We start from the raw sequence: 24,883 nt of genomic DNA on the forward strand, positions 1-24,883 counted from the left end.
CCTAGAACTCATCTTCAATAACTGTCGTTGGAGTACCGCCAATGCTGGCGTGCTCACTGTTCCCCTAAACAGGCGATGATACCGGTTCAGATTGGAGCTGAGGAAGAACTGCACCATCCCCTTGATTCACATTGTCTTCATGACCAATGTCTTCAGCTGCGGTGAAGTCGATAGCTGGAATGTCTTCAGACTCATTTTGATGAGTCTCCGTGAAAGCAGGCTCAACAACCGCAACACGATGTTCTGCGTTGGTGGAGGCGGGTAGAGCACTAGAGATTGGCTCCACAAACATATGTTCCTCTTGGCCAGGTTGCCAAGGAGTTTGAGGCACTTGGGCCCTACGTGAAGCCTTTGAAGATTTCGACTTTCGATGCTTCTCGGATGGAGAGGCTTCAGTGGCTTCGAATGGCTTTCTCTTGCGAGATTCGGCTTCTACAAGCTTTGTCTTCTACCTCTCTTGTGCAACAGAAGAGGTTGATAGCTTCGTGCCAGCGAAGTTTGGGGGGAAGATAATCTTAGGCACATCTTGCTTAGAAGCCTCAGTGGCACGAGTCACTGGCTTCAATCGCCCATAATTATCTCAAGAAACAAAATAACCCAAGAAGGAAGCCAGTTAATTCAACATATATATAAAAAATGTTTCTGATGAATACAAAAAATGTGAAGTGTGTATGGAAAAAGTAAACATAAAAATATAAATTTTCAAAAATGTTTACCGTGTATTTGGTAAATATTAAACTTATATAAAAATGTTTCAGATGTATACAAAAAGTGTACAATGTTTCTTAAGAAGGTAGACATAAAAAGATTCAAGTTTTAAAAAAAATGTACTTAGAAAATGTTAAACGTCTCTACAAAAATGTTCCTAATGTATTAAAAAATGAACAAATGTGTACGGAAAAAGTAGACATCAAAACTATATGTTCAAAAAATGTTAGTAATGTATTTAAAAAAATATTTTTGTAATTAAAAAAATGTTTACTAACATGTAAAAAATGTTCAGCGTGTGTCTAAAAAAAGTTGACTATATATTCGAAAAAGTGTTTATATTTGAGAAATGTACAATGTGTGTAAAATAAAAAAATCACTTGTACACTATGTACTGAAAATTATATATGCGTTGAAGAAAATTTTAAAATAATGAAAACCGACAAAGAAACATAAAGAAATAAAAACAGGGAAAAAGCAATGGAAACCGAAGTATAACGAAGGAAAAAGGAAAAATGAGGAAAGAAACAAAATAACATCGACAAAAAAGAAAAGAAGAAACCCAAAAAAACAGTGAAAAAAAGAAAAATGAAACTTAGAAAACCTAGAAAAGAAACGAAAAAGAAAAAACAGTAAACGCCAAGAAATAAACAAAGAAAAACGTAGAAAAGAAAAGAAAACAGTGAAAACTCATAAAGAAACAAAGAAACCCGATGAAAAAAAGTAAAATCGGAGGAAAACATAAAACTAAAGAAAACCAAAAGAAAAGGAAAAAATGAAGCGATCGGAACTAGCAACAATGTGCGGGTGAAGGAGCGCACGAAAAAAGGGCCGATCCAGTACTGTAGCATGCAGGGAAAAGTTTTAGGCGAGACTGTAGGTACTCTCACTATAAGTGAGATATAATTCTCGCGTAGTGGGAGACCTTCCTGCTCGACCCTCGTTTTTGCGTCGGATGCAGACATGCAAAATCATCACTAGCATCACTACTAGACTGGACAAATTTGGGGGCCTATACCATCTGCGCATATCGTCGGTCCGCTCTTCAAATGTCCCCATTTATAATCACAAGCCTATTTTTAAACCTTAAATACATCATACACACAAACAATGAATAGTGCACATAAATAAAGATTATTCATACACAAAAATACATAGTCCAACCATAAAATTATATAACTGAAACATAAAATACATAGTTTATTTATTTTGTAGATCCACATATGCTTCACAAGATCAATGAGAAGTAGCATGTGGACGTCCTGATCTCAGAGTTGTCATGCATCTCAATAAAGTTGGCAATATGCTCAATCGGAGGGGGAGGGGACGGCGGCCTCAGCATCCACGACTATATCGTTTTAACCGAGCTCTGCGCCTGCGATGGGTATGGTACGTCTGGAAAACCCCCGACAGATCGTGGGTGGAGACGAAGCTGTCGTTTCAACGCCGCTGCCACGGTGACAGTTGGGAATGGCGAGACGGCCTTGTTCTGGAACAACTCGCAGACAGGCTCTGCAACTCTAACGGTGGCCTTCCCGTTGCTTTTCAAACACTCCAGGAGGAAGAACAGGACAGTCATGGCCACGCTAAATAGTGATACATGGATTGTTGACCTCACGCATGACGACAGACGACATTGTTGCAGGAGTTCCTTGCTATGTGGCAATGGGTACCCACCTTGATGACGAGGGCCATGATTCAAGTTTCCCCCAATTTTTCTCCCCATTCCACCAGTAACGACCATGACCATTGTCAAACCACCAGAGTGGAATGCCATGCCCGCCAATGAGCAGATGTTGTGGTATTGAGATTATGCGCTAAAGCAGAGTAGATGAGTGCGGTGTTGGGTGTTGCACGCGTCGGTGACCCTCCCGTGGTTACCTCGCTAGTCCATCCGGCGGCCTCAACCATGATGCACGCCTCGACCACGCCCGTCCGCGACATCGCCTGCTCCAACACCACGGCCCGGGAGATCCTCGAGGTCGTTCACGATGCACCCATGCCTACATCATGATGGCGCACATCACCTGTTCAACGGATAGCTCAAAACACTACAAAAAAATACACTTCCATGATGAATTTATGACAGAATCAAGATAGTCATACCCGTTGTGTCATAGAAGTGTTCCATGACATTACCAAAATTACCATCACGGAAGTGTCCACTTCCATGACGATAAATCGCGCGTTATAGAAGTGCTTTCGTTAAGGGTGACCCACACGTGGCATCCACCGTAACGGGTCGCCGTTAATCTATCGGGTTCCGGTTTGGATCCGATAACCCGTTAACAGCCCTGACGAATGGAGATTTTCCATGTGTAAAATTCTCATTCGCCGATAATGCACGTGTCAGCTAATCGTTGGGACAGATGTCATTCCTACAATGGACGGAAGACGCCTATGATATGTCGACACATGGCACAGCCCAACAGTGGCCCATTTTAGGTAAAAAGGCTGGCCCATCTAAAGGCCCACCATGTTTTTTCAGACACTAGTGGGCTGGCCCGTTAACACCCTGCCATGTTTTGGGTCAAATTGAGGCCCATATCAGATCAGGCCCGTTCACAGCCTGCCGTGTTTTGGGCCAAATTACGGCCCATATCAGATTAGGTCTGTTAACAGGTCACTGTTCTTTTGGGCCCATTCTAAGCCAGGTTTGTATTTCAGCCTGTTAAATGCCCGTTTACCAGTTTGGCCCGATAATAGTTTCGGCCTGTTAGCGGCCTGTGGTACATCTGGGACGTTGTCGGCCCGGTTTAACTTTAGGCCACTTAACGGCCCATGCAGAAACTGGGCTATTTCTTGTCCGAAGTAACTTTAGGCCTCTTAACGGCCCGTAGTCTTCGTGGATAAATTTCAGCACAACTGGCCTATCGGCCTGTTAATGGCCCGTGTAACAGTTGGGCCTAATTACCGCCCGCGTTGAATCTGGCCTGCTTATAGCCCATCTGATAATGGCTCGTGACACTTTTGGGCCTATGGCCTGCGTGGATACCAGCCTTCTTAAAGCCCATAATTTTATTGGGCCAAACAGGCCCTACATATATTTTGGCCTGTTAACGGCTCGTCCTATTTGGGCCAAACATGGGCCTTAGGCAGTTTCGACCTGTATTGGCCCGTGAATTTTTCGGCTCAACGCTAGCCCAATCTAGGTTTTAGCCTGTTAAAAGCCCATGGTATTCTCTAGCCCAGCTGGCCAGAATTTTACTCGGCTTGTTAAAGGCGGAAAACTACTATAGGTTTAGACCTGCTAATGGCCCAAGATGATTATAGGCCCACATTTTGGCCCATATGAGTAACGGTCCGGCCAGAAGACCGACAACACTAAGATCCGCTGAACCTTCCGGCCTAAATTACAACATACCGACCAAGAATAAATCTAGACTATACAATAAAGAAATTATGGCAAATTACATCCACTGGGAATCAAAGTTTGCTACCGGTGATAATAAAGCGCAACGTGACCGCGGATTACATACATTGGGCATCAAAGGTCGCCACCAGTGCATATAAACGTGCCGACAAAATAATATACAAAACTGAGAGCACTTCAGAAGGCATTAGGCCTGGCTAGGACGGGCTCCGCAAGCAGCCGAACAAGCTGATGAGACCTCAATTGTGTCAATGTTAGATGCTCCATCCCTAGCTTTATAGCACCATAGTGCGCAAGGCAGTCCTCTGAGATCTTCATTGCATCATTGACAGAAAGTCGGAGCTGAGCTGAAGCAAACCTTTCCGCTTTAAGTTGAGACTGAAGAAGTCGAACTGATTGAGGTAGCGACTGCACAGAGGTTGTCTCACAGCTGATGGTGAGTAGCTTCAACTCACTGTGTTCATCAAGACAGGACCTTGGGGTCATCTCGCTCTCTTCAAGATGGTTTGGCTCACTATCTTCCCTAAAGTTCGGCCTGGCATAAGAGATACGAATCTGAAAGAGAAACAAGGAGACACGTCACAGTTTCACAATTATATAAGCAAATAAATGGATCTGTTCTGCATAAGGAACATGTTTTTACAACTACAATTTAAAACTGGTAGTTGTTGCAAACATCCAATCAGATGTAAACAGCAAAGTAAACAGTAGTGTAGGAAATGATGCCTATCCAAATCTATACTAGAACAAAGTTTGAAGGCTTGAGAAGGATGAACTTACATTACATGTTAACACGGGCTGGACAAAGCCCTTCTCCATGTTGATGGAAGGATAATTCAATAAATTCCCCAAAGAAACTTCTTTATAAGCGTTGCCATTATTCTACATTTTGCAAAGAGTAAATATAGATCAAATAATATTGGAAGAAACAGAGGATAATGAAGCTCAGGTGCAGACTGATGATACATAATAAAATAGCAATTAATTAAGTACAGCATTACAAGGCAAAAGGTACTGACAAGAGGAATGCAGACACCAACGTGTGCGGTGACATTGGCTTTATTCAACATTTTGGTAAGAGTAAATTTAGATATGATAATTTGGAGAAAGTGGAGGGCAGGGCTGATAAGATGCAGAGTAATGCTAGACAATCAACTATCTCGTGATGCAAGTACAGTAATACCACCACCGTCCGTTATTACTTGTCGCCCAAATGGATGTATCTAGCACTATTAAGTTCTAAATACATCCAACTGATCAACAATTAATTCGATAGAGAGGGAGTACATGACAACAAGTACTTACATGAGCAATCCAAAACTTCATAACCATTGTGTTAATTCTACATTTATCTAAGAGTAAATATAGATCTTATAATTTCAAGCAAAGGGAGTATAAAGAAGCGAACATTTACAGTGATGCTACATAATCAAACAGCAATGAGTGTAAGTATGCTGACAAAGGGCAAGAGGTACTGACAAGAGAAATGCAGTGCCCAATATTGTTGTGAGATCCTATGATCCTTTGAGCAAGGAGATTCATCTGAAATTAGTTTTCATACAAGAGAGAAGGTAAGGCACATGCAGAAATTTAGGAGTTCAATTTTTGAATTGATATCATAGACAGTACCTGACGTTGGGCTCTCAGTAGTTCTAATAGGGGTTTGGCCAGTGGAGTAGGGGTAAAGTGTGGTACAGTTGGGCCTGTGTTTTCTGTGGCTACTGGTCTATCTGATTTAACAGGTATCACTACCTTTTTCCAAATACCTAGTTTGTACTCCTTGAGGATCTACACTCACCCTCTTCCTTTTGGACATCTATTACGAAAGAACAACATTTGACTGGAAAAACATAGTATGACGACACATGGAATAGGTATAGAAAATGGATAGGTATGGCATATACTCATATATGATGCTTAAACTAAGCAGATGGTGGTGTAACAAAGTAGAAGTAATGCAAGAGCTCATATGCAAAATATGTGCGACCAATACAACCTTGCCAAGTTAGAGCAAGCACCTTGATGGGTGAATAAGATAGGCCATCCTCCACCATGCCAAGTTTGTTAGCCAGTGGATTGTTCCGCATTATTCCTCTCGTGCGCCCATTCTCATATTCATTTTGATAATGTTCAATACCTGACATGCATGAAAACATAAAAACAAGCGAGATTATCTTTATAATGCATAAGTGATTCTAATACAATACTGCCTCCATGTAAACCCCTTTGTGCTATCTCTGCAATTCTTCTGAGAGATGTCATGCATGCTGTAATTTGGTGTGTGCATTAATATAATGTGGCCTACTACTCAAAATATGAGAGCTCCAAAAGTGATGATACTTCGCAGATGACAACTTCAACATATAGTAAAGAAGAACAAGTCGACCTGACCTGACAGATTCAAAATATACTAAGGGAGAAAAACTCGAGCTGACCAGTCGACCGCAAATGTCTCTGCTACTCTTCCCAACAAGGAACATACTTATTAAAGAAGAGAAGAGGATCATCTTAAAAGAAGAGCAGAAGAGCAAGCAGATTGAAGATATAACAAGTCTTTCTATACAATGTCTATTGCCCACCCATGATGGACCAGAGCGCATAGAGAAATACTATTCCTTTCGGTCTCTCCATATGTGGCTCACATGCATTTTGAAACTAAAGTAGGAACATTTAGCTGACCAATTAAACATGTCTCAGTTTTACTAATATCGGCATAATATCATATTTGAATTTGTACAACTAAGCTTGTTTAGCTCGATGGGTGGAGCAGTGCTATTATGACACGAACCACGTAGCCTGATCGTGGTCATCATAAAAGGGGGAAACCATAAGCATGATGAGTATAGTGTTGACCGTGGCAGTGGGATGGCAGATCTGAAGCTGCAAACCGCGCAAAGGGTAGTTAGCAACTGATGTTTGCTTTGAAATAACAACTAAGATTTGGTGTGGACAAGAAAGTACAGTCAACAAGTGACAAAGAAATGCAATTCTGCCGTCTCTCTATATGTCGCGACATGCATTTGGAAACTCAAGTGGGACCTTTAGCTAACCAATTAAATGTGTCTGTTAACTAATATCAGTATCATATCACAATCATATTTGAACAACTAAGCTTTGGAATTTTGAGTGTTGTGTCGTTTAGCTTTAAGGGTGGAGTAATGCTAGTACGACAGAAAGCACCTATGCAGATCATAGTAGAGTAGATAAAAGGGGAAAACCCTAAGCATCAAGAGTAAAATTAGGAAAGTGGAACTAGCTGGACCAGTGGGTGGCACACATGCTTTTCGAAACGAATATAATAACATTAGGTGACCAATTAAGCATTCTCTGTTTTAGTAATATGAGCATCATATCAGATTCGTATTTCAACACCTAAGCTTTGGAATTATGAGTGGCATGTTGTTTCGCTTGATGGGTTGAGGTCTTGAGGAGCAGTGCTAGCACGACACGAAGCACCTACGATGATGGTAGTGAATATAAAGGGGGAAACCATAAGCTTTATGAGCATAGTGACCGTGCCATGGCAGATCTGAAGGTGCAAACCGGACAAAGCTACTTCGCAAGCAATGTTTGCTTTCAACTAGCCACTACGATTTGGTACGGACAAGAAAAGTACAGTAAACAATTTACGATCTATTTTCCGGGTGAGATCAATAACTTAAGCACATATGGAAGAGTACCACCTCTCTTGCGACACCGTGTAGGCCCCTGCTGATACGTTGAGGGTGTTGCGGGTGCGATGGCTGTCGGCGGCGCGGAAGAAGACTTTAGATGGCAGACGACCGGGTCGAGGGATAAGTCCTCTTGCCGTGGACGAAGCGGTCGTAGGAGCGGCAACGGCAAGGTGGACGACGGCGCCGATGAAGCGAGAGGATGCGATGAAAGGATCGTAGTCCGGCGCTGTGGAGACGTCCATCTCTTGCAGTGGACGACGGGGTAGGGGTAGCGGCTCTGGCAAGGTAGAGGATGGGGTGGCGGACGGAGGAGGCTGGCCGCAGTGGGGAGGTTGTTGTGGCGCCGATGGTGTATGAATGGGGAAATGGAGGGGGAGGGGGATCTCAAACTTTGGGACGCGCTTGTCTGAAATGTGGGAAAGTTACGAACTTATCCCCCGTTTAAAATTTCAGACATCATGTTGGTTGGGGATAGGACGGTAATCTCGCATCTCCCAAATATTTGCCGGTAGCGATTTCGGGCGAGGAGAGGGTGTTTTGCCGCCCACGGTTGGCGCCCACGATGTATGAACGGGGCTGACTAGTAGGGCGGTTGTGTCACGTCTGAGGGAAGTTACACATCTGCCCCTATTTAAAATATTTGCCTACATCGATTTCGGACAATGAGAGTTTGTTTTGCCGCCCACCGTGTATGAATGGGGAAATGGAGGGAGAGACACATGTCTTTCGGACGAGCTTGAATCAAATGTGTTTTGCCGCCCACGTTTGGCGCCCACCGTGTCTAAATGGGCTCAGAGGCGGTCGTGTCACGTTTGATTGAAGTTACTAGTCTACCCCTATCGACAGCAGTGTAAATCCGGTCGATTAGGATCTCAAATGTTAGGGGTAGACAGTAATTTCCATCTCGCAAACACTTGCTTCGGGCAGCCCACAAATGATAGTGGGTGTTTAGCCGCTTCGTTCAAAACTTGGGAGAATTAGCATTCACGTTTACCCTGGGCCCTGGCAACTAAATTCTAATCCAATTTGTATTCGATTACGAATATCCATAGATAATTCTACATTTTTTTATTTATTTCTTCAAAACCAGGACAAAGATTTATTCCACCTTTATATATGATTATGATTTAGAAATGCCGTGATATTCGAATTCAGTAGGTTGAATACACTTTGAGTCAAACAATTATTTCATCCAATACAATATGCTCACACGAAAAACAGTTCACCTTATGTCAATCATACAAGTACTGAGGATTACCTCGCCTAAAAAATTCGGATCATTACAACACATGGACAACATAGGGGGTCTTACAACATAATCCATTCAGAGACATGACACAACATGCAAGTATAATAATCTAATGACAATTTCAACTGGTATCTAAAGAAGAACTGGGATTACCCTGGGCTTCAGATAGCAGAAACAGCAGGACCTCCTCCGTCTTCAAATGCAACATTCTTACTTCCTCCAATTCTTGGGTTGCTTGCATAATGTGTGCAGCTAATTGCATAATTTCCAGTCTCAAGATCAAGAGTACCTCATTCATGGCAGCTGTCGGGGATATACCCCGCGGTGTAACCCGCCGGATGTATGACCCGACTAGAGCATGGCGACTCACTGGTGACCTGCCCGGAGCTTGGCGATTCACAGATAACCTGCCCAATCTTGGCGACTCATTAGTAACCCGGCGGGCAGATCAGATGGACAACAAGGCCCAATGCCCAGAAGGCCGGCTCACATTATGATGGGCCGGCTTAAGAGGAAAGGGATGACGAATATTTCCTTTACGAGGAAGCAAGACCCGGACTTGTATTCAGCTTGTAAGAGAAGATAGACTAATCCTAATCCTACTAGGACTCCACATGTAACCCGCCCCTCTAACTTATATAAGGAGGGGCAGGGCACCCCAAGACGGGGAACAAAAAAAAATCTCTAGGGCTAGACACAACTAAGAGGAGAGCCGGTTTATGCGGCGACTCCCTCATGAGCATAATGAGACCTAGCTACAAACAGCATGTAGGGCTATTCCGGATGATGTTTCCCGGGGCCTAAAGCTGTTTAAAACCTTGTCTTGTGTGATGATCCGCCTCGCGTCTATCGTCCCGATCAACCCCTCTCAAGCTACCACATAGATGCGCTGGGCTCACGACTAAGTCCTCACACTAGGACATCTGCCGTGACAAATCCACGACAGCAGCCACACCATCTCTTTCTGCCTCTAGTAGAGCCTCGAGAACTATAATATCTGTGCTCAGACTGCTCTCCGGCGGTGTTGCCTCTGAACTGCTACCATCTGGTAACATGGATAGCGCACTGCTTCCACAAATAGATTCTGGGGTTGTACATTGTGTCCTAGTGTGAACGGCATCCTGAAAGGTTTCCGCTGGACATAAGTAAGAGATAGTTATCGCATGATCCAGGAAGTAAGCTTACATGATAAACGACATATGAATTATTGCCGAGCATGGCAAGCTATATTTAAATGTTTCGAAGCAGCATCAGCCGAAAAGAAATTAAAATGGTAAGATGAAACTAGGGATGTGAGTGGCAAATAAACGACGTCCGCTAGTCCCATCTAGTTAGTTTTTGCTATCTCCCTAGTTCATTTTCCTCAAAAAACAAAAACTCTTTTGAACTATCATACCATTAGTGGACTTTAATCGGGATTAAATGGGACCCAGTTGGCATCCCTAGTTGAAAGGGAGTGTACCACCGTTATATTTATGTTGCCAAGGCATCTAAGCAGTTGAAATAATCTGAGAAAGCACTTAACAGTGTGGCCTCATATAAACTACGAAGACAATCTTGTGATGAAGTTCATAGGAAAAGTTAAGAACTCAAATGAACTAGGCATGCGTTTCTTTACAATAGTACATCAGGCACTGCTGACATATTAGCCAACTCAGGTATAGCCTAACAAGTAACAAACAAGCATTCGAATGAAGCAATACAGCAAAACAGACAACTGAACTATTTGTAATTCTGTAGGATTACAGGTTGAGAGCACAAGCCAAGAAAGCAGCCCACACGCATTACATTTCACATGTACTAAAATACACTGGCTTACCATATGTAGCTGTGAAGCCTCGCTGTTGTTGCAATGTTCTTTGAAGATATCGTCAGTATCCCGTGGTTGCAAATCTAGTTGTTGTAGTTTATTCTGCACCCTCTATTTAGGTAACATTAATTTTAATCACATGCACTGGTTCGAATTGATCATCGATGGTTCATCTAAACTAATGAAAGAAAGGTGTGTGCTTACACGACAATATATGTGCTTCACTCTATTTTTATGCTTGTTCGAGGTGCCAGCCTCAAAAGAACAAATATTTTGCTTGATGGGGTTAGCAGCTCCACAATTAACTAGCAGGTCCACCAACGCATTTGCGCAGCTAGATTAATATTTATCTTTTTAGTGTTTATTTATTTAATTCGTTTTTACTTTTTATAATATTTCCATTTTTTTATTTTGTAGTCGGATTTTTTTGTTAGAAGACTACATTTGGTACATGTAAAATCACTATTACCACGCTGAAGAGATAATTTTCTATTATGGCATTCATGGTGCTTCTCTTAGATACCGCATCTACACTTATTAATCGTGTTATTATGAGCTCTATCACGGCACAATAACTAATTTGTTTTGTTGGTCCTTATTGGTGGAAGGCCATATAAGATGGTGATGAGAGGCATAGTGATGGACACCTGCCTTATTTTAGGCATAGATTTGATTTATTTTCTATTTTAATTGACAAAAAGAACAAATAGTTTGTATTTTTGATAAATTATTTTTGTTTTTGTTTTCTTAAACACGCTGACTTTTTCTTGTGACACTGCACATAGAATTTAAATTATTGTTTTTTTGGAAACCTTCTTACGTATTTTCTTTAGCTTCATATATGCGGTTCTTTTTCTTTAAATTAACTTTATGTATTACCTTAGATGTTTCATCAATTTATTTCTTATTATACCTTGTAAAACTACATGGTCCTGATCCTTCCAATTTATAAGAAATTATGTACAAATGGACCCAATTATGTAGGAAATGAATTATAAAGTCATATCTTATTTTTTACCCCTTTCAATTCAGGCAACCCAATGTACGAATTGCTTCAAAAAAGAAAATACCTGTTTTAGAGGAGGAAATGTGTACGCCTCTCCTTTTTTTAAGGGATGTCGTACTTTTTTGTTTAGAAGAATAAATGTGTATGCCTCTTTTTTTTCTGAATGGATGCACGCCTCTCCTTAGTTTCTAGTATAGCGGAAAAACACAGTCCCCTTCTTTCCTTCATCATTAAGGGAAAAAGAAACAGAGTTCGATGCACCAAATGTGAGTGCCCTGCCTGTCCATGGGGAGATGATGTACCAAATCGCAAGTGAAGATGGTGTATCAGATTGATTTGATTGCCCGTCCATGGCCATAGCATGTAGGAGATCATGTTGCTGGCCATTTTTTGCCGAGGCCGGTACATGCGCCGCGGATCAGGCGTCTCCCAGTGAGGTTTCATTGTCGCTTATATTCAAGTCTATTGCCGCTGGGATATATAGCTTTGTCTTTGGGTTCGGGTCATCTTCTGTGTGTCGCTCTTGTTGTCTTAGGCTGCGGATGTGCTGATAGCTATGATCCCTTTGTACTCTTCCATTCGCCTCTTGCTGTACATAATTTGCTTCATAATTTCATTTAGATTTATTTTGTGTTAAAAGTTAATTCAGGTATTTTTTTGTTTGCAGGGAGTTAATTCAGGTATTTGGCTATACTTTTTTTGAAAATTGTGTTTACATTTGTACCACTGATAGTATTTTGAGAAATACTAAAAGTTGTTTACTTTGCAGTATGAATTTTGGCATGTAATTTTTATAGATTTTCGTATTGATTCAAAAATGTTTGTCGATTCTTACTAACCTTGCTGATTATCTAGAGGTGAAAATTCTGAAGGTTTAGATCATATGATCCTTTGACGAATGATGTATAACTTTCATCTATTTTTAATTTTTTAGGGAAGTATAAGTTCCATCTTTTTAAGAGTTTTTTTTCACCGGCCAAAAAAGACCATTTTTTAATAGTTTTTGATGTTTGCTAGGATCTTTGTATTTGATACGGAGAAGTAAAAAAAAAAATCATACCCAATCTTGCACAGCCGATGTATCATGTATGATGCCCAACGACTTTGGGCACTCACGTACTTTTGTGCAAGCCCATTAGAGTGAAGATGATTACCACTACGTACTATAAAAAAATGTAAGTAAAACAGCCCGTAGTCCCCAGTCCCAGTCATCTACATAGACCTCTCTCTCGATTCTCAAAAAAAAAAAAAAACATAGAACTCTCTCTCCTTCCCCCCGTACGATCCCCACCAGGCTCCTCCTGCACATCCGCCATTTCTTCCGATTTGCCGCCGGCGAAGGACGACGTCGCCGTGCCTCATCAGGAAACTAATCCTCATGCTATCCCAGATCCACATGTCGCTTCCTTTCTCCTGATTTTTCTTCCTTGGTGGTGGCACATGTGGCAGGGTGAGTGCGTGGATCTCGGCGACCTCGTCGAGTCTGGCAACGCGGTCACGGAGATGTCCAGGGAGAACGTGGGCTACGCTGCTCAAACTTATCGTAGCCGGAGGCTCTGGATGTTGGGGCTGCGGAGGCATTGAGGGAGCTCGCGGAGGAAAAAATATCAGCAAGATGTGAGTATTTTCTGCGAGTGGATTTTAGTTATTGCCCTCCTGCTGTCCGGACTTCTACAAAATGTCAGTGTTATTGCAACCATATTAGTTTTTGTGAAGTTGAATGATCTAGAAATCAGAATAAGATTTTATCTTTCCATTGCTAAACAACTTTTTGTGTGAAATCAGAATTCATACCACAACTTTCTGTGTCTAGAAGTGGAGCTATACTTGTTCCCTGAATTCTGCAGTAAAGCAAACATGTGGATCTGCTTGAATTAAGTCTAACTGAACCTAGCAATAGACCCTTGCATCTAATTATTAATTGTCAGTAAAAGAAGGTGGTTTACCTGCACTTTTACTGAGCTATGTAGCAAAAGCATCAGCTTAATGTGAGACATGCATGCGGTTAGCTGCAGTTTAAGTTTTGTAGTTCAGTTATTTAGGTGCGGCTAGTTTTCTTGTCAGCTTCTTGCGTCTTAATTACCACATAGAGGCAGTGCTACATGGTGAACATACACAATGTTATATGGTGCACACACAAATGCAAGGTGTGTGAATTAGTTACAGATATGGTTTCTTATCTTGCTTATGGGATCTTGTCGTCTAATAAGATTTCTGATAATCATGTTTGTCAGAGTGGTTATTATTCCAAATTTGTAATAAGATTTTTAAACTTTTCCTCATGTAGAAAGTAAGCTACATGTACACACTTGTTAACATCTCTAAGCATGAAAGCAGTGTATGGCAATAATAATATGCATTTTCATGTTCTTATTTCCTTCTTACGAAATAATAAGAAATCCAATCTATAACATACTTTTTATACAGTATTTCGGGCCATATATGTAAGACATGGACGTCATGCTTTTGAACCATACATTGTATTTTTTTAATCATGGTGATTTGGCCCTCGTATGCATTTGTTTGAATAACAAAAAATTAGAAGATCTCTTTGTATACTATATTCTTTGCGCTATCTTCGCTTGGGCGCTCTGTGTCGTCGATCAACACCTTTAATCCTTCTCTGTTTGTGACTCTTGATAATGCCACATATAGTTGCCCATGGCAGAAGACTTGCTTAGGCAAATATAGGCCCACCTTGTTTAGGGATTGACCTATTTATTGTCATTGCAAAACAAACTGATAGAGGATATTGCCTTCTTTTCAGCACGAAGGGCCATTTTGAGTCGCTTGGTGATATAATGATTTTAGGTAGTATACCTTGTCACTGACGTGTGTTCCTGTGATTATTTGTGCCTCAATGTACCCGTTTCCCAGCTGTGTGATAGTCATTCTTGTGCCATTGCATAAACCTGCCGCTTGATTGATGTTTCGTAGGAGCATCACCGGCTAACCTACCTTCAGTTTTAGCTGATGGTTTGGAATTCCTTGGAAGGTCATGTTGTTAAGGAACTCCGTTGGACACATATTCTCCATTGTGTTGTACTTCATTGTTGCCTTGCATAGTGTCCAAGCTTAGGTATGTCACCTTTTCACCTTGTATTTGGCTCATTATGTAGTCATTTATCTTCTCAACTGTTTCATTCCTTGGGCACATTATTGCTCTTTCTTCAAGAAATTCACGATCACGATAGTTTTGTTGCAAGTTTGGGTACGAGCTTTTGACTATCTCTTCTTTGGGGTCTTCTCCTTTATGTAGAATTATGTCTTTAGGTATTCTTACCCAATCATCTCCTTCATCATTTGTTTTTTTTTTCCATCGCCAATTTGTAATATCCATACTGCAAATTCAGCCACATTTTGCCTTTGTATTGGATCTTCTGACAGGCACTTCAGCCGCATGTTTTGAGTTATTCTAAATATTTCGAAGTGCTTCCATAGGTATGACCTTTTGATTGAGGCATTTACTATGTGCTCTCTCTTTCCCTTTGTTATCACTGGAAGTATTTGTATGAAGTCGCCTCCTAGCACAACTGTCATGCCACCAAATGGCCTTTCGTCACTATTTTGGTTTGTGAACCTTAGAATATCCTTAAGGCTTTTGTCTAGTGCCTCGAAGCAGTGTTTGTTTGCCATAGGAGCCTCGTCCCACAGTATAAGTGAGGTCTTCTTTACCAGTTCAGCCAAATATGAGCCTTGTTTTATTTCACATGTTGATTCTTCTGTGATATTTATTGGAATGTGGAATCTTGAGTGCGCTGTTCTTCCACCTTGGAGCAGCAAAGCTGCAATGCCAGATGATGCTACCGCAAGCACTATCTTTCCCTCTGATCGTAGCTTTGTTGTAATTGCCTTCCATAGGTAGGTTTTTCCTGTGCCACCGTAGCCTTCTACAAATATCTGTTTTCCAAGTCCTCTCTCAGCTGATTCTATTATTGCATCAAAAGCCATTTTCTGGCCATGGTTAAGATTGCGTATTATTGTTTGGTGCTCACTCTTTAGTGCCTCCATGTCATAGCTAAGTTCTTCGTCTATCATTCTGTTCCCAAGTTGTTCAAGTTCTATAGCATTTGATAGTTCTATGTCTGGATAGTCCTTTAGTGTCTTTCCTGCTTGCCTCATTAGTTTCTCTATCTCGATCAGAGCATATGTTTTTTCTGTGAATCAGTGAGCTTTAGCGTAGGAAAGTTTAGGATGGTTCTTCTTTTGTACTGGATATCTTCAGACAGTGCCTCCCATCTTGAATCCCACAACATCTTTGGGCTGGTCACCTCACAATGGCATAAAATTGTGGTAAATAGTTGTCGTAATTGTGTCCCTGATCCCCAGCTTGATGCTTCATTGATGCATTCAACCCATTCACTGTCGTCATCAAGAAATCCAAGCGCTTGGCATGCTGATTTGTATGTTGGGTGAACAACTCCATTAACTGTTCTAATATCCTCAAATGATGTGCATCCTTTCTTGGTGTTTAGAAGCATTCTCATATAATACCGGTCGCCACTTGCAGGGTGTGCATAGTAGATTCTTCCAATTGCAAAGCCCCTTTTCCGCTCCTCCCAAGTTTTGCTTTCGCTTTTCCATACAAATTTTGATGGGAATTCTGCATAGGTTAATTCTTTTCCCACCTCATATATTTTGTTTGCCTCCATCCACTCTGTGAACTTAGTATTGTGGATCCTAGTCTTCTTACTATCTTCTCAATGTCGGTCGAGTCCGGAAAAATAATTTGTTGCTCATTTTCAATGTGGAATGGCAGTCTCTCGACTGGTGGATCACGATGGTGTAGATCAAACTGGAATATCCGCCAGCATGCTTCGGTTGTTATGATGCTGACCACATGGGGGAGGTTTAGTTTAATTTCAGACATGCATATGCATATGCACTTGCTCTGGCATTAGGATTTCAATCTCGCGGATATATGAAGGTTGTGGGTTCTTTTTTGTTATTCTTGTCTCCACTGGCTTCATTTGAGTTAGTAGTCCAATAACATCTGTATATTTGGAGATTAGTGATATAACAGTTAGAAATATAAATTATTTGGAGGTTGTAATTACAACTATAAACATACCTGAGCATTGTGTATCTTTTTCTGCCCTTTCTTCTAGTGTATCCATGGTAGCAAACTCGAAGCAATAGTCTGGGAAAACTTCCGAAGATCCTTTTATCTCCTTTACCTTTGTATTGTACGCAAAATATATTTTAATTTCATTGCTCACAGGCCTATATTTTGTGGATTCCACAACCTTAAAATTGCTGAATGCATAAATATATTTTTCATTGATCTTTGATCTAAAAGTGTCGATAAGATTCTTCCAGATAGTAGCATGGATTGTTTCACCCTGTCAAAAAATCAAATATGGTTAGTAACTTGCTTCATCTGACAGAAAAATTCGAAGTTAATATATTAGAAAAGAGGCCTGCTCATCCATCAGTATCATATCTAGGCTAATAAGCTCATCGGTCGTAGGATTCACTGAATCCTACATTCTCATTACTTTCACTTGAATGTTCCAGTTCTGTCCCCTTGTAGTTAAGTTGCTCAACTTCTTGTATGCCATATTCTTATGTCTTCAAAGTTAACAGGGAACAATTTATCAATTGATATAGTATTTATGAAGATTCTATCCAGAAAAAGTAAAGCTTGTGAAATAACAATTACCAAATCTAATGATTCAGGCCAGAAGTGCTTTGGTGTAAATTCTTCTGACGTTGATTGGAGCAGTTGGGCTTCGCTTCGTCGGGCGTTCAGCGTGGTTTGGCGTGGCTTTGTCGGACGTTGAGTGAAGCAGCTGGGGGTGGCTTTTTCGCCTGGACCTCGAGTCGCGTCTGGCGTATTCGAGTCATCGTGGTTGCCGGCTTGTAATTGTTCGGTGTGTACTTGTGCGGCCGTCTGTACTTGTTTACTTGTACATGTATATATATATTCTTATGTAACGCTTGCATCTTTTAATCTCAGCCGTTAATAGATAAATTTAACGATTAAGATAATTTAATCTATGTGGACGCACGTGATGGCTTGTTTGCCTATTGTTTTAATTAAATAATAATAGATAGACGCATCAAATTAGTCATGCAACTTGGGAAGATCAAGAACGCACAAAAAAAGTAATGAACAGAGGCTCGGAGTAGTGATGTAATAGTTAGCATCAGAAAATGTAGGGTAAAACAAACTTAGCATCAGAAAATGTAGGGTAAAACAAACAAAAAGCAATAAAATCACATGCTAGTTTGCTGATGTGTAATTAAGCATAGAGAACATGAAGCAGTCTGATGGAACCAATAGGTGGCATCACGCTGATGTGTAATTAAGCATAGAGAACATGAAGCAGTCTGATGGAACCAATAGGTGGCATCAGAACAACACCATTATCATAAATATAGCATGAAAGAAGTAAAATAATAGGCAGTGATATCTAGGAAGTACGGTAATACTTAGGACAAAACTAAAGCATTGTAACTATATGTGCACTGGTTTGTAATTTAGCACATGTAACATGTTCACTGCTAGAAGTATGGCCCTACAGGTGCAAGCAGAATAACGCGTCTCATGACAAATTAAATGATGTCCTGAAGAAATTCAAAGATGCAGTGCTTATGCTAAGAAAGTGAATGTAGGCGCCGGCCGTTGGATAATAGTACCTGATTCTCGGCGGCGTATGGGTGTCGTTGTCATACTTGATAGCTAAGGATCGTCGATGGTGCTCGTGTTGCGGTTGAGTTTGGGCCGGATGTCGCCGTTGTTGAAGCTGCTCCGGTGCTTTGGTTGCGGCGCCTGTCGACATACAAGAAAGCTCATCTGTGGTAAGTGAACAATTCCATGATAAAGAAGAGAAAAACCGAAGGAGCACAAATCGAAATAACCTGATGAGGCTGCGGCGTCAGTAAAGCAGGGCCGGTGGAGTTGAATATGGCGTCCGTGGAGCGGGTCCGATGCAGTGGACGAAGGCGTCGGCGGGCGCGGTGTACAGTGCTTTCGGTGAGGCGGATCTGTTGCGGCAGACGAGGGCTTGTATGAAGGGCCAGCGATGGGGCAGACGAGGGCGTCAGTGAAGGGCCTACACTATGATGGACGAGGGCGCCGGTTAAGCAGATCCGGTGCGGTGGGCCATGATGGCGGTCAAGGAGATCTGGAGCGCTGGACAAGCCAGTCGCTGAAGCGGCTCCGGTGAAGTGGTGAGTCGGCAGTTGGGGGTTCCAAGGTGCGGAAGGTAGATCCGGCAGGGTGTGAGGTCCACCGTTGCGGCGGAGGACTAGATTCGGCGGCTTGGCGTGGTTGGGGGGGGGGTCGGGGAGGGGAAGGGAAGGGGCTCTGGGGAAGAATGTTGGGGGCAAAGAGGGGAAAACAATGGAGTTACCAAAGCAGCCCTTTTTCGTTCATGTGGCAGGGGTAAAACAGGAATATCGCAGGGTTAAACTTTCGGGCGCGAGATATTTCGATGTGAGCGGGAAGTTTGAAAGCTTTTGGCGCCTGAAATTAAGTGTTCTGCTTTTGTACGTCCGACTATGATATCATGGCTGAGAATTTATTTCTTTTGCACGCAAACAAGTGCAAGTTTTGAAAATCAATGTCTCCAACTCGAAACTTAGATTGTCCATTCAATTCAAATATGGATCATTGAGCTAGTACAAGCAAATACCATCATACGGTCCAATTCAAATGAAATTCCAAATGTGTTTATCCTAAATATGATGACAAAAACAAAAATATGTATGTGTATGAATAAAATGGATGATTATAAAGTTTGAACATGCCCGTATGTGTATATCTCTAGGTTTGATACATGAATTTGAAATCACGAAATCCTGGCTTAAAAAATGTACCTCCGTTTAAATGAATTACAAAAGCTAATGATGGAGTCGAATTCCAAAAGTCCAATCTTAGGTTTGTAATTCTCGTACTTCAAGGTATATCACGCATGTTCAAAAGTATCGTTATCTCATAGTCCAAACTGTGAAACAAATTGATCAACCATGAGTGCACACACTATTGACCATATATATCTCAATTACGCTAAAGTCCCTCAAATATAGACACCTCACTCTTTATGTGAGGCCACCATATATATGTTCAAAAGTAAGAGTGTCGAACCCAACGAGGAGCAGAAGGAAATGATAAGCGGTTTTCAGTAAGGTATTCTCTGCAAGTACAGAAATAAGTGGTAACAGATAGTTTTGTGATAGGATAATTTGTAACGAGCAACAAGTAACAAAAGTAAATAAAGTGCAACAAGGTGGCCCAATCCTTTTTGTAGCAAAGGACAAGCCTGGACAAACTCTTATATAGAGAAAAGCGCTCCCGATGACACATGGGAATTATCGTCAAGCTAGTTTTCATCACGTTATATGATTCGCGTTCGGTACTTTGATAATTTGATATGTGGGTGGACCGGTGCTTGGGTGCTGTTCTTACTTGAACAAGCATCCCACTTATGATTAACCTCTATTGCAAGCATCCGCAACTACAACAAAAGTATTAAGGTAAACCTAACCATAGCATGAAACATATGGATCCAAATCAGCCCCTTACGAAGCAACACATAAACTAGGGTTTAAGCTTCTGTCACTCTAGCAACCCATCATCTACTTATTACTTCCCAATGCCTTCCTCTAGGCCCAAATAATGGTGAAGTGTTATGCAGTCGACGTTCACATAACACCACTAGAGGATAGACAACATACATCTCATCAAAATATCGAACGAATACCAAATTCACATGACTACTAATAGCAAGACTTCTCCCATGTCCTCAGGAACAAACGTAACTACTCACAAAGCATATTCATGTTCATAATCAGAGGGGTATTAATATGCATATAGGATCTGAACATATGATCTTCCACCAAATAAACCAACTAGCATCAACTACAAGGAGTAATCAACACTACTAGCAACCTACTAGTACCAATCCCGGACTAAGAGACAAGAATTGGATACAAGAGATGAACTAGGTTTTGAAAGGAGATGGTGCTGGTGAAGATGTTGATGGAGATTGCCCTCTCCCGATGAGAGGAGTGTTGGTGATGACGATGGCGATGATTTCCCCCTCCCGAAGGGAAGTGTCCCCGGCAGAACAGCTCTGCCGGAGCCCTAGATTGGTTCTGCCTCGTGGCGGCGGAGTCTCGTCCCGAAAGGTTGCTTATGATTTTTTCCTCGACGAAAGACTTCATATAGTAGAAGATTGCCACCGGAGAGCCAACAGGGGGCCCACGAGGCAGGGGGGCGCGCCCTGGGGGGTAGGGCGCGCCCCCACCCTCGTGGGCAGGTGGTGGCCCCCCTGACGTATTTCTTCCGTTCAATATTTTTTATTATTTCCAAAAATGACTTTCGTGGAGTTTCAGGACTTTTGGAGTTGTGCAGAATAGGTCTCTAATATTTGCTCCTTTTCCAGCCCAGAATTCTAGCTGCTGGCATTCTCCCTCCTTATGTAAACCTTGTAAAATAAGAGAGAATAGGCATAAGTATTGTGACATAACGTGTAATAACAGCCCATATTGCAATAAATATCGATATAGAAGCTTGATGCAAAATGGACGTATCAACTCCCCCAAGCTTAGACCTCGCTCGTCCTCAAGCGGAAGCCTATAACGATAAATATGTCCACATGTTTAGAGGTAGAGGTGTCTATAAAATAAAATACGGACATGAGGGCATCATGATTATTCTCATAACAGCAACATAAATGGATATTGTCATATGATTTCTTATGCTCAAGTAATAATCTATTCACAATGCCAAGTATGAATCAGAAACTTTATTGAGAACTAACAAACTATAATCTCAGTCATTGAAGCAATTGAAATTTATCATAACATCAGAAAGAGTCTATGTCAGAGCTTTCTAGCAAGTCCACACACTCAACTATCATTTAGTCTTTCATAATTGCTAACACTCACGCAATACTTGTGGTTACGGAGTTTTAATCGGACACAGAGAAAGATAGGGGCTTATAGTTTCGCCTCCCAACCTTTTACCTCAAGGGTAATGTCAACAATAATAACTCATGCTGACTTACATCCAATTAGATATATCTATCAGGATCTTTCCAACACCATGTGCTTGCCAAAGGATAAAATGTAAAAAGGAAAGGTGAAGATCACCATGACTCTTGCATAAGGAAGAAGATAATAATAAAAGATAGGCCCTTCGCAGAGGGAAGCAGAGGTTGCCATGCGCTTTCAGGGTTGGATGCACAAAATCTTAATGCGAAAGAACGTCACTTTATATTGCCACTTGTGATATGAACCTTTATTATGCAGTCCGTCGCTTTTATTTCTTCCACATCACAAGATCGTATAAAGCTTATTTCCTCCACACCAATCAATCATACATATTTAGAGAGCAATTTTTATTGCTTGCACCGACAACTTACTTGAAGGATCTTACTCAATCCATAGGTAGATATGGTGGACTCTCATGGCAAAACTGGTTTAAGGGTTTTTGGAAGCACAAGTAGTATCTCTACTTGGTGCAAAGAATTTGGCCAGCATGAGGGGGAAAGGCAAGCTCAACATGTTGGATGATCCATGACAATATACTTTATCTCAGATATAAGAAAACATAACTCATTACGTTGTCTTCCTTGTCCAACATCAACTCTTTAGCATGTCATATTTTAATGAGTGCTCCCAATCATAAAAGATGTCCAAGATAGTATATTTATATGCGAAACCTCTCTTTCTTTATTACTTCCTATTAATTGCAACGATGACCAAAGCTATGCTTGTCAACTCTCAACAATTTTTAATCATCATACTCTTTCTATGTGAAGTCATTACTCTCAATAAGATCAATATGATCTCTTTGTTTCTTTTTATTCTTTTTCTATCCCCCCTTTTTTTAATTCACTCAAGATCATAGAAAGATAATCAAGCCCTTGACTCAACACTAATCTTTATTATACAGCTCACGGACTCGATTACATAGAGAGATCATAAAGCAAAACTCAAAACTAGACCATGCCATAAACTTTATTCTACTAGATCAATATACTACTAATAGGATCGAACTAAGAAAAACGGTAAAGATAGGAGTGTGGTTGTGATACGATACCGGGGAACCTCCCCCAAGCTTGGCAGTTGCCAAGGGGAGTGCCCATACCCATGTGATTATGTCTCCTTTGTTGGTGAAGAAGGTGGCAGTGTTGTTGATGATGTAGCCTTCTTCCTTAATTTGTGCTTGAGGACAGAATTTTGATCCCTTGAGTCATTAATCTCTTGTTCCAGGCTTAATATCTTTTTGCATAATTCCTGCTGGTTTTCCTACAAGAGACGAAAAGGGATAAACTCGATCTGAAGTTTCTTTGCTCTATCAGGGAGGCTTGACTTTTTGAACTCCACATGCATGTCCCCAGGTTGAGGTAGTGGGACTTCATCTTCATCCGAGCTCGTCTCCTCCTTTCTCTTGGGTTCATAGTCCTCTTCTTCTTCCGTAGTCCAACCATAGTGCTCCACATCTCCATAGACCTTAGGATTTGCAAGGTAATCATCCACATAACTTTCTCCTTCCGAATCCTGGGATGACATGTTGCTCTAATCTGCAGCAGAACAACTCGAAAAGAAAACAGAGAATATTTGCGTGATACAGGAGTCAAAACCTTCGGGAGATTATATAATGAATTTTTACCAACCAAAATACGTATCGTGCAAGAAAACGGAGTCCGGAGAGCACACGAGGTGCCCACGAGGTAGGGGGGCGCGCCCAGTAGGGTAGGGTGCGCCCTCCAACCTCCTGGAGGCCTCGTGTCCTTCCCGGACTGCATCTTATTTTTCTATTTTTCTAAATATTCCAAAACGAAGAAATATTGCCATAAAAACTGCTTTGGAGTCGGTTTACTTACCGTACCACATACCTATTCCTTTTCGGAGTCTGAAACGTTCCGGAAAGTGTCCCTTATGTATTCCTCCGGGGTTACGGTTTCAATAACATTGGTTTCAACATTTATAGGATTACCTGAGATATAATGTTTGATTCTTTGACCGTTCACCACCTTCGGATTTGTGCCTTCGAAGTTGTTGATTTTTATGGCACCGGAACGACAGAACTCCTCGATAACGTAAGGACCTTCCCATTTAGAGAGAAGTTTTCCTGCAAAAAATCTTACGAGAGTTGTATAGCAATACATAATCACCTACATGAAACTCACGCTTTTGTATCCTTTTGTCATGCCATCTTTTAACCTTTTCTTTAAACAACTTGGCATTTTCATAAGCTTGGGTTCTCCATTCATCAAGTGAGCTAATGTCAAATAACCTCTTCTCACCGGCAAGTTTGAAATCATAATTGAGCTCTTTAATAGCCCAATAAGCCTTATGTTCTAGTTCGAGAGGTAAGTGACATGCTTTTCCATATACCATTTTATATGGAGACATACCCATAGGATTTTTATATGCAGTTTTGTAGGCCCATAATGCATCATCAAGTTTCTTGGACCAATTCTTTCTAGATCTATTAATAGTCTTTTGCAAAATTAATTTGAGCTCTCTATTACTCAATTCTACTTGACCACTAGACTATGGGTGATAAGGAGATGCAATTCTATGGTTAACATCATACTTAGCAAGCATTTTACGAAAAGCACCATGAATAAAATGTGAACCACCATCAGTCATTAAATATCTAGGGACTCCAAACCTCGGAAAAATAACTTCTTTAAGCATTTTAATAGAAGTGTTATGATCAGCACTACTAGTTGGAATAGCTTCTACCCACTTAGTAACGTAATCAACAGCAACTAAAATATGTGTATAGCCATTAGAGGCAGGAAAAGGTCCCATATAATCAAAGCCCCAAACATCAAATGGTTCAATAACAAGTGAATAGTTCATAGGCATCTCTTGACGTCTACTAATATTACCAATTCTTTGATATTCATCACAAGATAAGACAAACTTACGGGCATCCTTGAAGAGAGTAGGCCAATAAAAACCAGATTGCAATACCTTATGTGCAGTTCTATCTCCAGCGTGGTGTCCTCCATAAGCCTCGGAGTGACACTTGCGTAGGATCTGTTCCTGTTCATGCTCAGGTACACAACGTCTAATAACACCATCTACTCCTTCT

General features: G+C 41.2%; 1 long non-coding RNA gene across 3 annotated transcripts; it reads left to right on the top strand.

Annotated features, from left to right (window-relative positions):
- Nucleotides 1–13,035: 13,035 nt before the first annotated feature.
- Nucleotides 13,036–17,811, top strand: LOC123053551 (uncharacterized). 3 transcript variants are annotated; one of them, XR_006425680.1, is made up of 4 exons: nt 13,036–13,437; nt 14,588–14,631; nt 14,758–14,899; nt 16,580–16,905. It is a non-coding gene; the product is annotated as an uncharacterized lncRNA (long non-coding RNA). The 3 variants fall into 3 exon arrangements; XR_006425681.1 differs by lacking the exon at nt 14,588–14,631; XR_006425679.1 differs by lacking the exons at nt 14,588–14,631; nt 14,758–14,899; nt 16,580–16,905 and adding an exon at nt 17,500–17,811.
- The last annotated feature ends 7,072 nt before the right edge of the window (nt 17,812–24,883 follow it).

The sequence above is a fragment of the Triticum aestivum genome, chromosome 2D, assembly GCF_018294505.1.
Source record: "Triticum aestivum cultivar Chinese Spring chromosome 2D, IWGSC CS RefSeq v2.1, whole genome shotgun sequence".
Classification (NCBI taxonomy): domain Eukaryota; kingdom Viridiplantae; phylum Streptophyta; class Magnoliopsida; order Poales; family Poaceae; genus Triticum; species Triticum aestivum.